At 38.0% G+C, this 20,521-nt stretch overlaps 1 protein-coding gene and 1 long non-coding RNA gene across 11 annotated transcripts in view; one reads left to right on the top strand and one right to left on the bottom strand.

Moving 5' to 3' along the window:
• PDE1C (phosphodiesterase 1C) overlaps window positions 1-13,903 on the top strand; it is a 613,256-nt gene extending 599,353 nt beyond the window's left edge. For 6 of the 8 annotated variants that reach the window (XM_064380482.1, XM_064380481.1, XM_064380483.1 and 3 more), the window contains one exon: window positions 1-13,903. This exon is cut by the window's left edge. The gene's annotated coding sequence lies outside the window, so the exon portion shown is untranslated. The other 2 variants (XM_064380487.1, XM_064380488.1) reach the window with 2 other exon arrangements.
• LOC105732848 (uncharacterized) overlaps window positions 1-20,521 on the bottom strand; it is a 124,707-nt gene that overhangs the window by 97,210 nt on the left and 6,976 nt on the right. The window lies entirely within an intron of this gene.

Raw genomic sequence — 20,521 nt, forward strand, 5'->3', positions numbered from 1 at the left:
TGTTTCTTCATTTATTCCATGTACACTCTGCCCTCCACATTCTTTCTCTCTTTTATTCATTTCCTCTACCCTCTTTCCTGACTTGCCTCAGATCTTAGAGTATCTTAAAATGGGAACTAATAATTCAGCTCCTTTGGTGGTACTCTCAATAGACTCAACTGCTGACCCCTGATTAGATACACAGCTTATCAGCATTTTACTTCTGCTTTACTTAATATACATTTAATAGGACATTTTCTTTAGCTGTTTGAATATATTAGTGCTCTTTTTTTTTTTTTTAAAGAAAACATTCCATCAAATGACTTTTTAAATGAAATAGTATTCTTACTTTCTCCTTTTACATTGACTATACTTTTTTCTTTTTTTTTTCCATTGGAAGGTCTGGGTAAAGGCTCTGACACTTTCTTGGGGACACACTGTTGAGGTAATATCAAACATGAGTTTCCATTTAAAGAATTATAATGAGTCACATGAAGACTTTCTTATCAATTTTTTTTCTTTTTTTTGAAAGAGGGTCTCACTCTGTCACTGAGGGCTGGAATGTAGTTGCATGATTATGGCTCACTGAAGTCTCAAACACCCAGCTAATTTCTTTTGTATTTTAGTAGAGATGGGGTTTCACCATATTGATCAGGATGGTCTCGATCTCTTGACCTCATGATCCACCCACCTCGGCCTCCCAAAGTGCTGGTATTAGAGGCATGAGCCACCTAGCCAGGCCTAAACTTCTGGTCTTAAGTAATCCTTTCACTTCTGCCTCCTAAAGTGTCGAGATAACCAATGTGCACCACCACACCCAGCACTCATCAATTTACTTAAATAAATCTCAGTTTACCCAAGCTTGGTGTCTCACTCTTATAATCCCAGCCCTTTGCAAAACCAAGGTAGGTGGACTGCTTGAGCTTGGAGTTCAAGACAAGCTTAAGCAACATAATGAGAACTTATCTCTACTGAAAAAAAAAAAAAAAAGAACAAGAAAAGTGTTAGGCATTGTGGTGTGTGCCCATAGTACCAGCTACTTCGGAGGCTGATGTGGGAGGACTACTTGAGCCTGGGAGGTGGAGACTGTAGCAAGCCAAGATCATGCCACTGCACTCCAGCCTGCATGTACCAAAAACCAAAGCATTCCAGTAGAGAATGTCATCTACACTTTCTAGATCAGGCTCATCTGTTATCTTCGTATGTCCATTGACTTGCTTATCTGAGCATGGCAGCCCAAAGGAAACATATTCACAGACCAAATATTAGCATGTGCATATCTCAGTCACAAACTAGCTTCAAAATACCTAACTCTACTTTGCAAACTCCACCAAAAATAAGAAAACATTTAAAAAATACATATTGGCAGCCAAGCATGGTGGCTCACGCCTGTAATCCCAACAGTTTGGGAGGCTCAGGCAGGTTTATCACAAGGTCAAGAGATCGAGACCATCTTGGCCAACATGGTGAAACCCCGTCTTTACTTAAAAATACAAAAATTAGCTGGGCATGGTGGCACATGCCTGTAGACCCAGCTACTTGGGAAGCTGAGGCAGGAGAATTGCTTAAACCCAGGAGACGGAGGTTGCAGTGAGCCTAGATTGTGCCACTGCACTCAAGCCTGGCACCTGGAGACAGAGCAAGACTCTGTCTCAAAAATACATATATATATATATATTGGCCAGGTGAGTTTGCTCATGTTTGTAATTATAGCACTTTGGTAGGCCGAGGCAGTGGATCACCTGAGGTCAGGAATTTGAGAGCAGCCTGACCAACACAGTGATACCCCATCTCTACCAAAAATATAAAATTAGCCTGGATTGGTAGTGCACACCTGTAGTCCCAGCTACTTGGGAGGATGAGACAAGAGAATTGCTTAAACCCAGGAGATGGAGGTTGTAGTGAGCAGAGATTGCACCACTGCACTCCAGCTTGGGTGAAAGAGCAGGACTGCATCTCCAAAACTTATATATATACATTATATATATATATATATATACACACACACACACATACATATATTATATATATATTATATATATATATATATATTACTTGGTGTAATACAATATTAAAAAATTTTAAATATCCTCATATATTTCAGTGTTAAGATATTTATGATAGAAATCTTGGAAATATGTCATAATGAGCATCAATAGAACACCATAGAAGATGCTTCATTTAGGTAAACAAAGACTTGAAATCACCTACATATTTTTTGATAAAATCTTTACTGATAGAAAAAAACAATTTGAATAGGATAATGTAGTAATAAAATTTTTGTTATATTTAAATAAAAGCAAGCAAATATGTGATCAACTGTGCAACTATTTTATTTATTTATTTATTATACTTTAAATTCTGGGGTACATGTGCAGAACATGCAGGTTTCTTACATAGGTATACATGTGCCTTTGTGACTGGCTGCATCCATCAGGCCAGGGACAGTGGATCACACCTTTAATCTTAAGACTTTGGGAGGCCAAGGTGGGTGGATTGCTTGAACCCAGGAGTTTGAAACCAGCCTGGGAAAAATGGTCAAGTGCAAAAGATGCATAAATTAGCTGGGCATGGTGGTACATGCCTGTAATCCCAGATACTCAGAAAACTGAGATGGAAGGATCACATTACCCTGGAAGGTCAAGGCTGCAGTGAGCTGAAATTGCACTACTGCACTTTAGCACAAGCAACAAAGTGAGACCCTGTCAAGAAAGAAAAGGAAAGGAACAGAAGACAAAGAAAGAAAAGAAACAGAGAGAAAGAATGAACTTCAAAAATGTATCAAGCTTTCTTTAAAAGGAAGTAAAAAAGAACATTTATTCAGGAAGCATCTAAAATGAGCCAGGATTCTATTTCACATTTGTTGTACATACTGTAATCATAAAAAATTATGATGATGGCTTTCTGCCCATTCCAGAGTGTTAAGAGCCAAATGATGAATAGATGTGATACTCTGTTCTCTCCATTCAGAATTTCCTCCTCTTAGACTTTCACATGGCTGGCTCTTTCTCATCCTTTAGTTGGCAGCTTAAATATCATACTCAGAGAGGTGTTCTCTGACCACAGATTTCCATTACCATTCCCATCCTAACTACAAACTTCCTCGATATCTTCTAACATTTTCTCTTTTCTTTATAGAAAGCATTTATATATTTGCTCTTTCTTTCTTTCTTTTTCTGTTCCTACTACTATAGCATAAGATCCCATCTTGTATATTCAGTGTTGCACTGACTACCACAGTTTGTGTTCTATAACCAAAATAAATTCTAGGTCAAAGCACTTAAAATTTCATCAGACAGTCTCATGTGCCAAACCACTATGTCCCTACAGGACATCTTCAGTCCTACTAGCCTGCTGAAACTGAACACACCCCTACCCCAAATTTAAAATCCACATGCCATTTCTGACTTTCCTATTCTTTTCTTGATGCTACTGCCATTTTATCATCCTTCAGGTTTACAAAAATTTTCCTTGAGATTTACTAAGTCACTGAATACTGAATACTGCTGTGATCATTTTATCTCACATTTGTAAATGTATTTTCCAATTTACAACATTTCCCACTACTTTTGTTCATTACACATACCTTAGAGGTACCATTAGTTCCATTTTTATGAACAAGGTCAATGACAATCAAATAAAGAATTTTTCCCAAGGTCCCATATCTAGTAAGTGGCAGAACCAGGATGCTAACATGTCTTTTGACTTCTACTTGGTGCTGGTAAAACTATGCACCAGCTGCTTCTAGTGAAAAGTCAGGTCCCTCCCATTTCTCTCCACAGTCTTAATATTAGAATACACCATTATTATTTTATACGTCTGCTGCTATAAGTGTGGCTGCCACAAAAGTACTCAGTGTGTTCTCTTTTTGAAAATGACTTCTACTTACTACAACACTAAATTTTGTTATTACAGTCCCACATAGTTACTACTCTCCATGTTTTTTTCTTAACCTAAAATGTTCATTGTAGATCTATATTGGACAATCAAAATATATAAACATACTAAAATTCCAGCATTATCTTTTCAGGTTCCAATTTCAATAAAAACTACAATTCAAACTGTTTCTCTCTAGCTCTCTTTATAATTTTGCACATCCAGATATACCACAGAATGATGCATTTGGCCACAGCTTAACCGGAAATAATTCTTTATATTTTAGATAAACTTATTTTCAGAACACAAAGTGATTTTTTGCACATTCTAAACTTTATCATTCTGGCACTATACTACACTTGCTTCTTAAATGAATCATGCAAATTAGCAGAATTATACTATGAAGCAGTAATTTACTTAGTACATAAATACTTTATTAATTATGAGCTCAAAAACATGAGAAAATAATTCATTATGGGCATATGCAGGGGGTAATTATTTGCATAAATCACTTCTTGTGGGGGAAAATGAGAATTTAGTTTATAATGGTACCTTATTTAAGTGGGTTGGCATTGCAAATAGTATTAGTTGCTTTTATTCTGTTTTTTAGAAAGCTAAAGAAAAATGTATAATTTCAGCTCTTCCAAAGAAAAGGAAAAAAACAAGAGTAATCTTGTGGGCAATAATTGTAGGATGAAAGCCACACATAGATAACTAAAGAGAAAGCTGTAACTAAATATGCTGACTATGAAGACACAGATGGACTGAAAGACCAGTCACTAAAGAAATGAGATCTGTGAGAAAAAAATTAGGTGGGGATAAATCATTTTTAAATGTGACGATGAAGGGAGAAACAGCAAAGAAGTCTAACTAGTCAATTTAATATGAGCTTCAGCCAAGAAAGGAAAGAAACAACATGACGTACAATACAGTACATGGAGAAATAGATATGTAACCGAGCCTTTTGTTCCTTTATAGTCCTAACAATACAGGTTAATACTTATGCTACCATTAGTTTTTAAAAAATATTTCTGTGATAGAGTTTAATTTTATTACTATAAAACATTCAATTAGCTAACCATGGTCATCTGCCACTACCTGAAAGACTGTTATTATTACAGAGAGGGAAAACTGGAACTTTCCATCAACTTTCCACCTAGAGGAAGAATTGGTCACCAGAATTCTAAAGCGTAATGCATGTTGGCTTATTAGTGGCATTAAGGGGAAAAAATTAAAAAGAGTAATGCATGGCTTATAAAGGCGTATTTATTAGAGCATGAGTTGGGGCTAAGAAAATGTTTAAGAAATTTTAGTCTAAAATCATAATCTAAGATTCCAGTTGAATTATACTAGAAAATATATTGTAATCCTCTTTGCTATTAATGACCTATTTCTAATTTATTTTCTTTTTATTTATGGCATAATTTCTCAAAATAACACATCAAAACTTATACATCCTTAAACATTAAAAAATAATAAAAATGTAAGCAATATTTTTTAGCTGCACTATTTAATCAATAAATACATTATGTATATTACTTATAACATTCCATTATATGAAAATTCATTCATCTATTTATTCAGATAACACAACTATTAAAGCTGAATGTGGCAACTCATGACTGTAACCCCAGCACTTTGAGAGGCTAATGTGGGCATATCATATGAGTCCAACAGTTAAAGGCCAGCCTGGGCAACAAGGCAAAACTCCATCTCTACAAAAAGTACAAAACTCAACCAAGCATGGTGACAAAGGCCTACAGTCCCAGCTACTTGAATGGCTGAAGTGGAGGATCACCTCAGCCCAGGAAGTGGAGACTGCACTGAGCCAAGATCCCACCACTGCATTCCAGCCTCGGTGACAGAGTGAAACTCCATCTCAAAAAATCAACAATTACAATGCTTCTTACATAGAAGACTGTATTCCGGGTACTCCAGGATACACACAAATATGTCTATGACCTCCAGTAGCTCATAGTATGCGGGAACTGCAAGTGATTATTTAAACAACTAAATATAAAAATTCTGAAATTTTAAATTTCTAAATGTAATATAAAGACTTTGCGTGGATATTTTAAATAAACTACAATGACAAAATTATGGTGTTAAAATCTTACCATATTGGTATTAAGAGTCTGCTTATGTAACTGGTTATTTGCAGTAAAATACATGTTATTCATTAGATGAAGTGTTTTACATATACCCTTTATGGAAACTTATAAAACACACACAAATTCATTTGTAATACAAATTTTGATAACATAAATTTAAATTTCTACATTTCTACAATTTATATTTTTAAAGCAGATACAATCTGGTTATGTTGCCCAGGCTGTTTTCAAACTCCTGGTCTCAAACAATCCTCCTGCCTCAAACCCTGAAGTAGCTGGGACTAAAGGCGTACACCACCATACTCAGCTAGTTTTCTCCAATTTTAATATTATTTTAGTCTCACTACAGAAGTGATAATAGGAGTAAAAAAAAATCTCTCCTAAAAACTACATGATAACAAAATAATAAGTGTCCAAGAAAAGGTATATGTTATGTGCTGTATAGCTTTGCCAATAAAAAGTACCAGGGAGATTCCATGATAACTACAACTAATTTGATTCACTGAAGATTTATAAAGGCATAAATATTAAGAAAGTAACACTAGTATGATTTAAAAGCCAATATTAATATTTATCCAAATAAACCTTAACCAAATTTTATATTTCCTTTATTGGGGAAAGCATTTTCTAATGTGATTTTTCTGTCACTACGTTTCCAGTTCATTTTCTTTCAGCCCACACCTCATTATAGTACTTAATCAATCCTTTTTTAGTTAATGAGGTTATGAGTTAACTCATTAACTCATGTTAGTTAATGAGTTTATGAGTTTACTCATTAACTCATGTTAGTTAATGAGTTTATGAGTTTACTCATTAACTCATGTTAGTTAATGAGTTAATGAGGTTAAACAATTTTTTTTAATCAACTAGCCATGTCTATGCTTTTCTCTGACCAACCTTGTATTACCAACATAAAAAAAGATAGATAAACCACTGCCAAATTTTGAAAGTAAATAATATGCAAAACTTGACTCAGTGAGAATATTAATTTTACAAGAGGCCAATTTATCTCAGTGGTAACAGTCAAGTTGTCATCATCTGGCTTAGGGCATGAATCAACAAACAGTTCATGGAAAATGCTTTAGAGCAAAAATATAAAATGAAAATGAGCAAGTTGATTTCTTTATGAAGTTTTTAACTGCCAGTTCATATTCAGCTTCTCCCTCCAAAAAACAAAAACACAATCTGGGAAAAAGTCAGCTATCTGTACATTAAATAATGTTTCTTGATATAATTAAAATATGGCCTCTGTTCTAAAAATAGACTTTGGTTACCTATTTTTGCACCTCTACCATTCTAAATATATACAGTATTCAATGAACACTGACTTTGAGCTCCATAACAAATAGGGACAGCCAATATATACCAGAGCCTGATGATAATTTACCCTGACAAATTATCTATCCTGAAGTTGTACTTAAAATTCAACTAATAAATGACATAAGTTTTGTTACCTAAACTGGGAGAAACCTGATGACCTAAAGCAAAGTAGAAAGATCCACCGTCTCTTGTCCATTATCTATCTCTGGTTAAAAGACTAATCTCTGTCACTTTAAATTGGCAGTCTTGATTCCTCAGCAGAGAAACCACTTAAGAAGGTCCTATTGCTTTCCTTTGTCCCAAAACAGTACAGAGAATCACCTGAAATATTTGAAACATGTGTATGCTAAGTGCACAAAAGTCTAATAACAAAGGTGTATGTTCTCTTTGAGAATACTCTTCCCAGAAAGATTAACACGTTAACAGTAATAAAAATGCAATTATACTGACTCTATACATCCTACCTTTTTCAGGTCCACATTAACTAAGAAGCCCTTAAATCCTTCACAGCTAGGACCGGCAATTGTGGCTCATGCCTAAAATCCCAACTGTTTGGGAGGCCAAGGGGAGCAGATCACTTGAGGTCAGGGGCTCAAGACTAGCCTGGCCAACATGGTGAAACCCCATCTCCACTAAAAATGCAAACAGTCAGGCATGGTGGGAAATACCTGTAATTTCAGCTACTAGGGAGGCTATTATGCTTGAACCTTGGAGGCAGAGGTTGTGGTGAGCTGGGATCATGCCACTGTACTCCAGCCTGGGTGATAGAGCAAGACTCACTCTCAAAAGGAAAACCTTCATAGGCACTCAGATATCCAAGAAGAGAGACTGCTGGAAAAACAGAGTCCTGGTAGTTGTATCTCTATTTCCCTAAGTTCTATCTAAATATCTTTCTTCCTATGGGCTTCCAGATTCCACTTGTGCAGGGCTCCATGGCAGTCTCCAATATGGCAGTCTCCAATATTCAAATCTTCAATCTATGAAAGCATAGATTCCTTAAAGGACGGCCTCAAATGACCAGGAGTGGCTCTCTACATCCCTGCTCCTGAATAACAAGCTACCCGGAGTCTCCATCAACTGTTTCCAGCATAGACACACCTCCAATTACCCAACTGAACTTCATGACTGATTGGTCAGTCAATCATGCCCCTGACCCAGCCTACATGAACATTGGAAGGCCATCAGTGAATTATGAAAAGAAGCAGAGGTGAGGCAGCACCGGCCCTGGGCTACAGATCTATGTAGTTCAGCAATCTCCAGCCTAGTACTTAAGAAGCTCTAAGCCACCCCTCTGTAAGTCAGAATGGAAGCATGTGATACCACATTTCTATCTGCTGTAGAGACTCTTCCCAGTGTCTCAAAATGTTTTAGTATCTTTCAGTAAAAATCGTTTGTCAGTTATTGATCAAAAAAAGCAGCAACCTGTTTATAGCTCCCTTGAACCCTATATTTTAATGTGCCTTTGTAAATTCCCAACATCTTGTGTTCTTCATCTTTGTAATTTATCTTTATTAAACTTGTAATAAACTCCAATATTCTGATCTTTTACTGAAGAATTTGTATTCCTATCCAATAAAGTATTGTTTCTCTTCAAACTTGGCCTTCCCCTGCTCATTGCATTCTTAGCCACTGCCATTGGGTTTATCAGTTAATTTCTCATTCTATCCACTGGGTGCACCAGACTCACTCTCCCTTTGTATCATCATCATCATCATCATCATCATTGTCACCAGGCAAGAGTGCAATGGCATGATCTCAGCTCACTGCAACCTCCACCTCCCATGTTGAAGCAATTCTTCCACCTCAGCCTCCCAAGTAGCTGGGACCATAGGCACCTGCCACCATGCCCAGCTAATTTGTTTTGCATTTTTAGTGGACTGATTTTCACTGTTTTGACCAGGATGATCTGGATCTCTTGACCCCATAATCCACTTGCCTCAGCCTCCCAAAGTGCTGGGATTACAGTTGTGAGCCACCACGATGTGGCTGTAATCCCAGGTCTTTGGGAGGCTGAGGCAGGACAATCGCTAGAACTCAGGCAGCAGATGTTACAGTGAGCCTAGACTGCACCACTACACTCAGCCTGGGCGAGAGAGCAAGACTCTGTCAACCACCACCACAACAAAAAGCACCCATAAAATAAAAAAAGAAGGGTGAGTACTGGGCTTTAAAATGAGTTTAAATTTCATTTCTGCCACTTCCTCTGTCCAAAAAGAAAACTATCCTAATCTATTTGAGTCTCAGGTTCTCTATCTAGAAAAATACTTGACCAGAATGTTTAACACAGGTTGAAGTACTAGAGGTTATTTTAATTACTCCTATGATTCCTTAAAATTCTGAAATTCTGCATGCTTTTGATTGTATATAGGAGAATTGGGGATACATAGCCAGCAGAATTTAAAAAATAATAGAACAAAAGAAACACCAAAACAGAGAACACTTTAAAACATCAAGAGAAGGTTATGAAAATGTCATTGAAAAAGAAGAAAAGGCTAAAAAAAAAAGTATTGTGGAAGTAGGTAGAAAGACTAGCCTAAAGGGAAAACCAAACTGGGAAGTCAAGTAATTTCTCTCTAAGACTTGTCTAATCTTGGTTTTGCAAAATTTACAGTCCTATGGCCAAACCTTTACACTTCCCTAAAGCCTTTGATGGTAAAGATAAGATACTGGTTACCACTGAAATTGTCAAGTATATTAGGACAAACTCTTAGACCAACCTCATTCCTAACAATAACCTTAAATGAGAGTTAACATATAACTAGATTTGACTGTATTCATTAACCTGATTCTAACATGTATCTTGATCCAATTGCTGAACAGATCTTTATCCATCTATGCTGAGGAGCAAAAGAAAGATTTGGAAGCCAGGCAGGCTGATGGTTTAACTGTGAATCAGCTACTTTGTTAACTATGGGGTCATGAGATGACTAATCAACCTCTCTAAACCACAGTTGCCTATTTAATAAACAGTAGGTTGTAAGAAAACAGATGTTGTGATGGCTTTATGAGATAAATGAATAGCACATAATAGAGTGGTTAGCCCAGAATACAACCCTCAACAGATATTAGTTTCTTCCATCTATATTTCCTTAGTTAAAATAATTTTTAAAATCTGTGAAACCCTACTTGACTGTAGATTCATCAGAACTCCCAGGATTTATTAAAGGAAAAGATATAATGCATTGTAACTCAATAATAAATATTTAGAATATAAAAACATAAGAAGGCACAGTCATGCATGCCTATAATCTCAACTACTTGGGAGACTGAGGCAGGAGGATCACTTGAGAAACCCAGAAGTTTGAGACCAGTTTGGAAAACATAGCAAGACTCTACCTTCATAAAATAAATTATGCACATTTATGTGCATGCTTTAGACCATTTTTCTTTAAAGTAAAGGACTGATGCTTTGTTACAAAGCATTCCTTTGGGAGCATACGTGAGACCTTATTAGAATTAATATAAATTATGCCTACTGGTATGTGATTAGTGCAGTAAGAACTCTTACTTCCCTTACTTTTTATTTACTAAATGCAAAGAATAAATTTATCAAAATTTGATATCTACAAGTGAACTGCAGTATACAAGTCATCTTAGACAAACCATATGAGATTGACTAAAAATGGTATTGTTATCAGAACAGGTGTGATGAGTGACCAGTGTCAAAGAGCATGATTTCTGAACCAAAATATGAAGGGCAGTTAAAACAGAGTATACAGTAGTTCCTTCATCCACACGTGTGGAAAAGACATACTTGCCACATTTTTCTGTTCTCACACCATAGAAACACTCATCAACAAAGAAGGCTTTTGTGATCAAACATGGGGAGGGTTTTTCCCCACCAACAAGCAAGCAATCACTTCTGCAGATGATACAAGCTGGGTGTCCTCTAATTCAGTTCTCATACTCTATCTGCAGATAGCATCAGATTCCACAGGTAAAGGGCTCAGTCCTATGAGACTGTCTCCCTACATCAGTCCTAAGTCTGAAACTCCAGAACTTCTCACCAATCGGCTTCAAATTGGGGTTCCCAGGACTCCCTCTTTGGGTTAAATTGAATTGTTGGAATGTCTCAAAGTACTCAGGGAAACACATTTACCAGTTTGCTATGAACAATATTACAAAAGGTACAGATGAAGAGATGCACATTACAAAGTGTTGGGGGAAGTGGGACAAAGATTACATGCCCTCCCAGGACACACCATCCTCCAGGAACCTCAATGTATTCAACAAACTGGAAGCTCTCTAAGCCCAGTCCCTTTGGGTCTTTATGAAAGCTTTATTACATATGCACCACTGATTAATTAAATCACAGGCCACTGGTGACTGAAAACCTTCAGGCTTTCTCTTCACCCCAAAGTCTACAGAGTGAGACTGGAGATCTCAACCCTATAATCAATGTCTTCATGATAATGACCAGTTGCCATCCTGAGTCTACATATGGGCTTCCAGCCATCAATCATTAGCATACAAAAAGACATCAGTTTGGAATTTCTAACGATTTTTAGAATTGTACACCAAGAAACGAGTCAACGTCCATACACAGATTTTACATTCACAGTTTTTATTTCTGTGGTGGCAGCTAATAGTCAACTGTATTCCCAAAATATCACGTGGAAAACTTCAGAAATAAACATGGCATAAGTTTTAGTGTGCGATTCTGAGAAGTGCGATGAAACCTGGAGCCCCTCCATGTAGACCAGGATGTGAATGATCCCTTTGGTACATCCACACTGCATATGCTGTTCACTCATTAGTCATCGACACAGTCCCCTTCCATTGCCAGTCATCAACATCACTAATGCCTGGAGATCCAGGGTCACTCACAGATCATGATCTTTTTTCTGACTTAGATTCAGGGGGTGCATAGTGACCTAACACTACATTACAATGCCTACCTCATTCACCTCACTTCATCTCATTACACAGGCATTGTATCACTTCACATCATCACAGGAAAAAGGGTGAGAACCATAACAGTATGTTTTATTATGAGTTATTGTTGTTAATTTCTTACTGTGCCTAATTTATAAATTAAATGCTATCATAGATATATATATGTAGGAAAAAACAGTATGTGATTCAGTACTATTTGTGGTTTCAGGCATTTACTGGGAGTCTTGAAACGTATATTCTACATTTAAGGGGGAACTACTGCACTTATTTTGTTGAACACAACACAGCCTCCCTAGCTCTGCAGTTAAAACTGTTCAGGTTAAGATAAAACAACTTATCACCAGAAGCCAGCAAAACATAAGAATCAGACCAGAAACAAAGATTCTTGCAAAAACTTTCCAGCTACCAGTGGAGAAGAGCTCAAGAGAGATCAATGTGTTACTCTGGCTAATACTCTTCTGGGGAAGGTGCTGGGTGGTTTACTTAGTTGTAGCTATATGCTCAGCTCTAGGTATAACAAGGCCCAAATTCACCTGCCATTTTACCTCTCACAGAAAGAACCACTGGAAAGATCACTCCTTTAAGAGCTTATCCACTCCGAATCACACCTCACATTCAGAGAGAAGCTTAAGAAACACTGGGGAGGTGTGGGAGGCTACCAGGCAGTACTATCTGATGTGAAAAATGTATAGAAAGAAATCAACGCCCTCTGGCTACCAGAATGTGCCAATGCTTTGCCCTCTCCCTAGTAGGAGAAAAAAATTCTTTTTAAACCTCATATAAAGCAAAATTGTGTGATTTCCTTGCCATCCCTCATGACAGTTAATCTAGTCATAGGTGAGTCATGTCATCATAATACAGACTGTTTTCAAACTCATCCCTCAAAAGAAGAGGATGAGTGAGGAGCATGAGTATTTACCTGTAGCATTCACTGTCTGGTCTTATTTCCAACTGAAAGTACATAAGGAAGACTTTGTGATTCCAGTTTTATAAAGTACAACCTCTTGAACTTGTTCCCTTCCAAGAAACAGAGAGTCTATCTGAACCCACCACATAAACCAAGATGCTCCAGTGTGTACTGTGTGGTAATGCATGGTGTCATTTTCCTCAACCCTTTCCATTATGTGGCAAATATCTACACAAATTATGTTTTCTAAATATGTAAAGCACATGTCATCAGATCTTATGATAAAAAAGAAGAAGAAAAACAAAAGGATAAAGTATATCTTAAATGACCACATTCAATTACCATAGAACTTTAACTTTTTAACTAGTCAAAAATACATCCACTGTATTATTTCAACTATATGACCTTTTGAAAAAAGTAAACCTATGAAGATAGAAAAGATCAGTGGTTGGAGTTGCTAGGAAGAAAGGGAGAGATGAACAGGCATAGTATTGAGAATTTTTAGGGCAGTGAAACTGTTCTATCATATTAAAATAATAGATACATGTCATTATACGTTTGTCCAAATTCACAGAATGTACAGTATTAACCATGAAGCCTGATGTCAACTATCAACTTTGAATGATTTATAATGTGTCAATGGAGGTTCATCAGTTGTAACAAATGTACCACTTTGGTGGAAAATACTAATAATGGGAAGGGCCATGCATGTGTGGGAGGCATGGAAAATAATGAGAAATCTCTGTACCTTCCTCTCAATTTTGCTGTAAACCTAAAACTGCTCTAAGAAATAAAGTTATTGATCTAAAAAAGATACTCATTGTCTATGCATCCCAGGATTTCCACAACAAAAATTAAAATGAAAAATAAAAGATATTCACTGAACCTGTTATTATGACATATTTAAGCAAGACATGGTGACCCCCAAAATTGGAGATCATTAAAGACCAAAGTAATAGCATATAGGCATTATTTCTCAAAGTGAAGTATATAAAATATGTAAAAGAAATAAATTTAATTGCATGCTCAGCCAAGAAAATACTGATAACATGATTATCTTATTTTACAATTCTAAACAGGGATTTAGCACAAGATGAAAACTAGATTATTCATGTAATGAAAATAAAAGACAATTTTTATTCTAATTTTAACTCCGAATTTATTAGGCTTATTTAACAATTTTACTGAAAGGCTAATGAGATAAGGAGGACAGATTGTAATTACCTAATACTGCTATGGTAACTTACAAAGAAATACCTGTTAGTCACTACAACTCAAAAAAGTAATCAGCATTGCAACTAAGGATGGATCATACAACAGAAACTAGTACCAAGTTACCTTATATTATATGCTGTTAAAATGAAATTTTAAAACAACACCAAAGATTAAGTTGGGGCTAAAATTTTTGTGCAGAAAAGATTTCAAATAGCAGGCAAAAGACTGACATCCTTAGAAAGGCCCATATGCAAGGTTGGCCCCTTGGTGAGTGTTTAGGAAATTGAAATTGAGAGGGTTCCCTCCATTCCCTGAGAAGAATGGCTCACTGTGTCTAAAGTGCTTAGAGAAACAATGCAGTTACTCTGAATACACGCTTTCCTTCTGGGAGTCTGGAATTTGGGTACACGTGAGGGAGAGTAACCTCAATTTTAAAAACTTGGGTACTGAGTCTCTAATGAGATTCTGGTACTGGTAGACATCACTGCATATGTGTTGCCAAAATGTGAGGCTGGGAGAATTAATCAGATCCTGGGAACTCCACAGGATAGAACTCCTGGAAACTTGTGCCTGGTTTCCTCCAGACTTGACCACATGCACATTTTCCCTTTAATTTTGCCTGTACCCTTTCAGTGTAATAAATGAAAGATCTGAGCATGATTATTTTCTGAGTCCTGTGACACTTTTCAGTGAATCACCAAACCTGGGTGTGGTCTTGGAAACCCTTGACACAAATGCATCATGTAAGATTTTTATTAAGTTGATATGATATATGTGACTGTCATCAGATGGTTATTTCACAGAATAACTTTCCCTAATCTGTTTTTATTTTATTTTCTTTTTTCTCCTTGACATTTGACTTGGAGATTCTTGTATTTCTGTATCTAATTGAATAAAGCCATTGATGTAGAAGGATTATTTGAGCTCAGAAGTTCCAGACCAGCCTGGGCAATATAGTGAGACCACATCTAAAAAATACATACAAACATACATACATACATACCTTAAAAAGAAAAATAAATAAGCATGGTGGTGTATGCCTATAGTCCCAGCTACTTGGGAGGCTGAGGTGAAAGGATCATTTACGATCAGGAAGCAGAAGTTGCAGGGAGCCAAGATTGCACCACTACACTCAAGTACTAGCAACAGAGGGAGACACTGTCTCAAAAATAAACAGATAAACAAACAAATCAATTGATAAATAATTGTGTATCCAGCTAGATGTAACCACACATGACTATGGTCCCAGCTACTCAGAAGGATGAGGTAGGTGGACTGATTAAGCCAAGAAGTTCAAGGCTACAGTAAGCTGTAATTGTTCCACTGAAAAGACACTGTATTCCAGCCTGGGCAACATAGAGAGACCTCATTTCTTATAATAATAATAATTAAGTAAGTAAGTAACTTGTATAACTGGAGAACTCATCATTCAAGTAACTTGTATACCCGGAAAAAAACATATGACCACTGAGTAAAGTACAACAGTCTACTACTGATCATAGAGTTCTGTTTACTTACTTCTAATCTTTTTATTTCTTATAAGACTAGAAACATGGTTCACCCATTAAAGGCAGTTCATCACAGAACAAGTCAAAAAGTCAAAATAACTGCATCTAAAGTGTAGGATGTTTTATCCATTACTCCCTGCAAATAGTAGATTTGGTCGTAAAGAATCAGCAGGACTTTTAACTTATTAGTGTGTACATATGCATGTGCAAGAGCACATGTATGTGTGTGTACATGTGCATGTGCATATGTGTATGTGTATGTGTGTGTAAATGACAGATAAAACCATTTTGCTTATGTAAGAATATGTAACATAACTTGTACTTCTCATAAAGAAATTGTTGGAGGATCCAAGATGGCCAGTTATGAGCAGCTCAGGATTGCAGCTCCCAGTGAAAGTGCAGAGGGTGAGTGGATGCCACATTTCCAGACAGATTTTTATCACCCACAGAGCAGGAGATTCCCAGGTGGAGGAGACCCATGGGTCTCCAGCATGGCTGTTTTGGCCGGCACGGCTGTTTTACCTGGCACGGCTGTTTGGCTTGCGCCCCGGCGCGGCGGTTCCCAGTGCTCAGTAAATGGAACTGGGTCCCCTCTTAGCCAGCAAGGGGAGCTCCGGGGAGCTCCAGGAACCTCTGGGAAGGCAAAGTTGCTCATTCCTCTGATTAAAAAAAAAAATTTTTAAAAAGTGGGGGACTGAAACAGGGAGCCAGTCCAGGAGATTCCTGGGCAAAAAAGAGCCACAAATCTCAGAGCCACCTTTTCAGCTGGCACAGTGGGTCACCACACAGGAAATCACACAGATCCTGGAGCCTTTCCAACAGGCACCCAGAATACCTGGGAGAGAGCTGACTGTTCAACTAAAAAACAAAAGGCTCTGAGACAGGGAGCCAGGTGATCAGTCCCGGCTGGTCCAACCCCCACAAAAACAAAAACAAAAACAAAAAAACAGCAATTGGAAACGCTCTGGGTTGAGAGTTTCACAGAAAGCACAGCTGAACCCAGGACGGTCCAGCTCTGTGGGGGAGGGGCATCCGCCATTACCGAGGCACTCCACCACTACGGAGGCAGTCTGCTGTTAACCAGGCAACCTGCCGCTGCCGAGGCAACCCGCCATTACAGAGAGAATCCGTCATTACAGAGGCAGGCCACCATTGCCGAGGCAGTCCTAACTACACCCATATAAACAGGACTGCCGGGAAGTTCACACAGCAGCTGGGCGGAGCCCACAGCAGCTCAGCAAAGCCCCTGCAGGCAGACAGTGACTAGGCTGCCTCCTTGCCGGGCAGGGCAGCCCTGAAAAAAAAAAAAAAAAGGCAGCAGCACAGTGGAAACTCATATATAAAGCCCTAACTCCCCGGGACAGAACACCTGGGAAAAAAAGGGGTTTATGAGTTCTGCTGCAGCAGACTTAAACATAACTGCCCAGCAGCTCTGAATGAACAATAGAGCTCACAGCTCAGAACTTGAGCGACTATAAAGGACAGACTGTCTCCTCAAGCAGCTCCCTGACCCCCATATATCCAAAGAGTCACCTCATAAAGGAGAGCTCAGACTGACATTTGGCAGGTATCCTTCTGGGACAAAGCAGAAGAAGAAACTGGTGGCAACCTTTACTGTTATGCAGCTGCTGAAGGTGATCCCCAGGCAAGCAGGGCCTGGAGTGGACCTCAGCAGTCCTACAGCAGAGGGGCCAGACTGTTAGAAGGAAAATTAAGAAACAGAAATAACTTCATCATCAACAAACAGGACATCCACGCAGAGACCCAACCAGAAAATCAGCAACTACAAAGACGACAGGTGGATAAATCCACAAAGATGGGAAGAAACCAGCACAAAAAGGATGAAAACAGCCGAAACCAGAACACCTCTCCTCCTATAAGGGAACACAACTCCTCACCAGCAAGGGAACAAGACTGGATGGAGAATGAGTGTGACGAAATGACAGAATCAGGTTTCAGAAGGTGGGTAATAAGAAACTTCTGAATGCTAAAAGAACATGTACTAACCCAATGCAAAGAAACTAAGAACTTTGAAAAAAGATTTGATGAAATGCTAATGAGAATGGACAACTTAGAGAGGAATATGAGTAAATTGATGGAGCTGAAAAACACAACACGAGAACTTCGCGAAGCATGCACAAGTTTCAACAGCTGAATTGACCAAGCAGAAGAAAGGATATCAGAGGTCGAAGATCAACTCAATGAAATAAAACGAGAAGGCAAGATTAGAGAAAAAAGGGTAAAAAGGAATGAACAAAGTCAACAAGAAATATGGGACTATGTGAAAAGACCTAATCTACGTTTGATAGGTGTACCTGAATGTGATGAAGAGAATGAATCCAAGCTGGAAAATACTCTTCAGGATATTATCCAGGAAAACTTCCCCAACCTAGCAAGGCAGGCCAATATTCAAGTCCAGGAAATACAGAGAACACCACAAAGATATTCCTCGAGAATAGCAACCCCAAGGCACATAATCGTCAGATTCACCAGGGTTGAAATGAAGCTGAAAATACTAAGGGCAGCCAGAGAAAAAGGTCAGGTTACCCACAAAGGGAAGCCCATCAGACTCACAGCAGATCTCTCAGCAGAAACCCTACAAGCCAGAAGAGAGTGGGGGCCAATATTTAACATCCTTAAAGAAAAGAACTTTCAACCCAGAATTTCATATCCAGCCAAACTAAGTTTCATAAGTGAAGGAAAAATAAAATCCTTTGCGAACAAGCAAGTACTCAGAGATTTCATCACCACCAGGCCTGCTTTACAAGAGCTCCTGAAAGAGGCACTACACATAGAAAAGAACAACCAGTACCAGCCACTCCAAAAACATATCAAATGGTAAAGAGCATCAACACAATGAAGAATCTGCATCAACTAATGGGCAAAACAGCCGGCTAGCATCAAAATGGCAGTATCAAATTCACACATAATAGTATTAACCCTAAACGTAAATGGACTAAATGCCCCAATCAAAAGACACAGACTGGCAAATTGGATAAAAAGCCAAAACCCATCAGTGTGCTGTATCCAGGAAACCCATCTCACATGCAAGGATACACAAAGGCTCAAAATAAAGGGATGAAGGAAGATTTACCAAGCAAATGGAGAGCAAAAAAAGCAGGAGTTGCAATTCTCAGCTCTGATAAAATAGACTTTAAAGCAACAAAGATCAAAAGAGACAAAGAAGGACATTACATAATGGTAAAAGGATCAATGCAACAAGAAGAGCTAAGGATCCTAAATATACATGCACCTAATACAGGAGCACCCAGATACATAAGGCAAGATCTTAATGACTTACAAAGAGACTCAGACTCCCACACAATAATAGTGGGAGACTTTAACACCCCATTGTCAATATTAGACAGATCAACGAGACAGAAAATTAACAAGGCTATCCAGGACTTGAACTCAGACCTGGAACAAGCAAACCTAATAGACATTTACAGAACTCTCCACCCCAAATCCACAGAATATACCTACTTCTCAGCACCACATCACACCTACTCTAAAATCGACCACATCATTGGAAGTAAATCACTCCTCAGCAAATGCAAAAGAACAGAAATCATAACCAACAGTCTCTCAGACCACAGTGCAATCAAGTTAGAACTCAGAATTCAGAAACCAACCCAGAACCGCACAGCTTCATGGAAACTGAAAACATTCTCTTGAATGTTGACTAGATAAACAATGAAATGAAGTCAGAAATAAAGATGTTCTTTGAAACCAACGAGAATGAAGACACCACATACCAGAATCTCTGGGACACATTTAAAGCAGTCTCTAGAGGAAAATATATAGCAATAAGTGCCCACATGAGAAGTAAGGAGAGATCTAAAATTGACACCCTATCATCAAAATTGAAAGAGCTAGAGGAGCAAGATAAAAAAAAACTCAAAACCCAGCAGAAGACAAGAAATAACTAAGATCAGAGCAGAACTGAAGGAGATAGAGACACAAAACACCATTCAAAAAATCAATAAATCCAGGAGCTGGTTTTTTGAAAAGATCAACAAAATAGACCACTAGCCAGATTAATAAAAAAGAAAAGAGAGAATAACCAAATAGATGCAATAAAAAACGAGAAAGGGGATATCACCACAGATTCCACAGAAATTCAAACCACCATCAGAGATTATTACAAACAACTCTATGCACATAAACTAGAAAACCTGGAAGAAATGGATAAATTCCTGGACACTTGCCTCCTCCCAAGCCTAAACCAAGAAGAAGTTGAAACCCTGAATAGACCAATAACAAGGTCTGAAGTCAAGGCAGCAATTAAGAGCCTACCACCCAAAAAAAGCCCAGGTCCAGATGGGTTCGCAGCCGAATTCTACCAGACATACAAAGAGGAGCTGGTACCATTCCTTCTGATACTATTCCAAATAATCCAAAAAGAGGGAATCCTTCCCAAATCATTTTATGAGACCAACATCATCCTGATACCAAAACCCAGCAGAGACTCAACAAGAAAAGAAAACTACAGGCCAATATCCATGATGAATATAGATGCAAAAATCTTCAATAAAATACTGGCAAGCCAATTGCACAGCACATCAAAAAGCTTATCCACCATGATCAAGTAGGATTCATCCCAGGGATGCAAGGTTGGTTCAACATACACAAGTCTATAAATGTAATTCACCAAATAAACAGAACCAAAGACAAAAACCACATGATTATCTCAATTGATGCAGAGAAGG

Source organism: Aotus nancymaae, unplaced genomic scaffold, assembly GCF_030222135.1.
Source record: "Aotus nancymaae isolate 86718 unplaced genomic scaffold, 86718_ANA_hifiasm-v0.15.2.pri h1tg000025l, whole genome shotgun sequence".
NCBI classification, from domain to species: Eukaryota; Metazoa; Chordata; class Mammalia; order Primates; family Aotidae; genus Aotus; species Aotus nancymaae.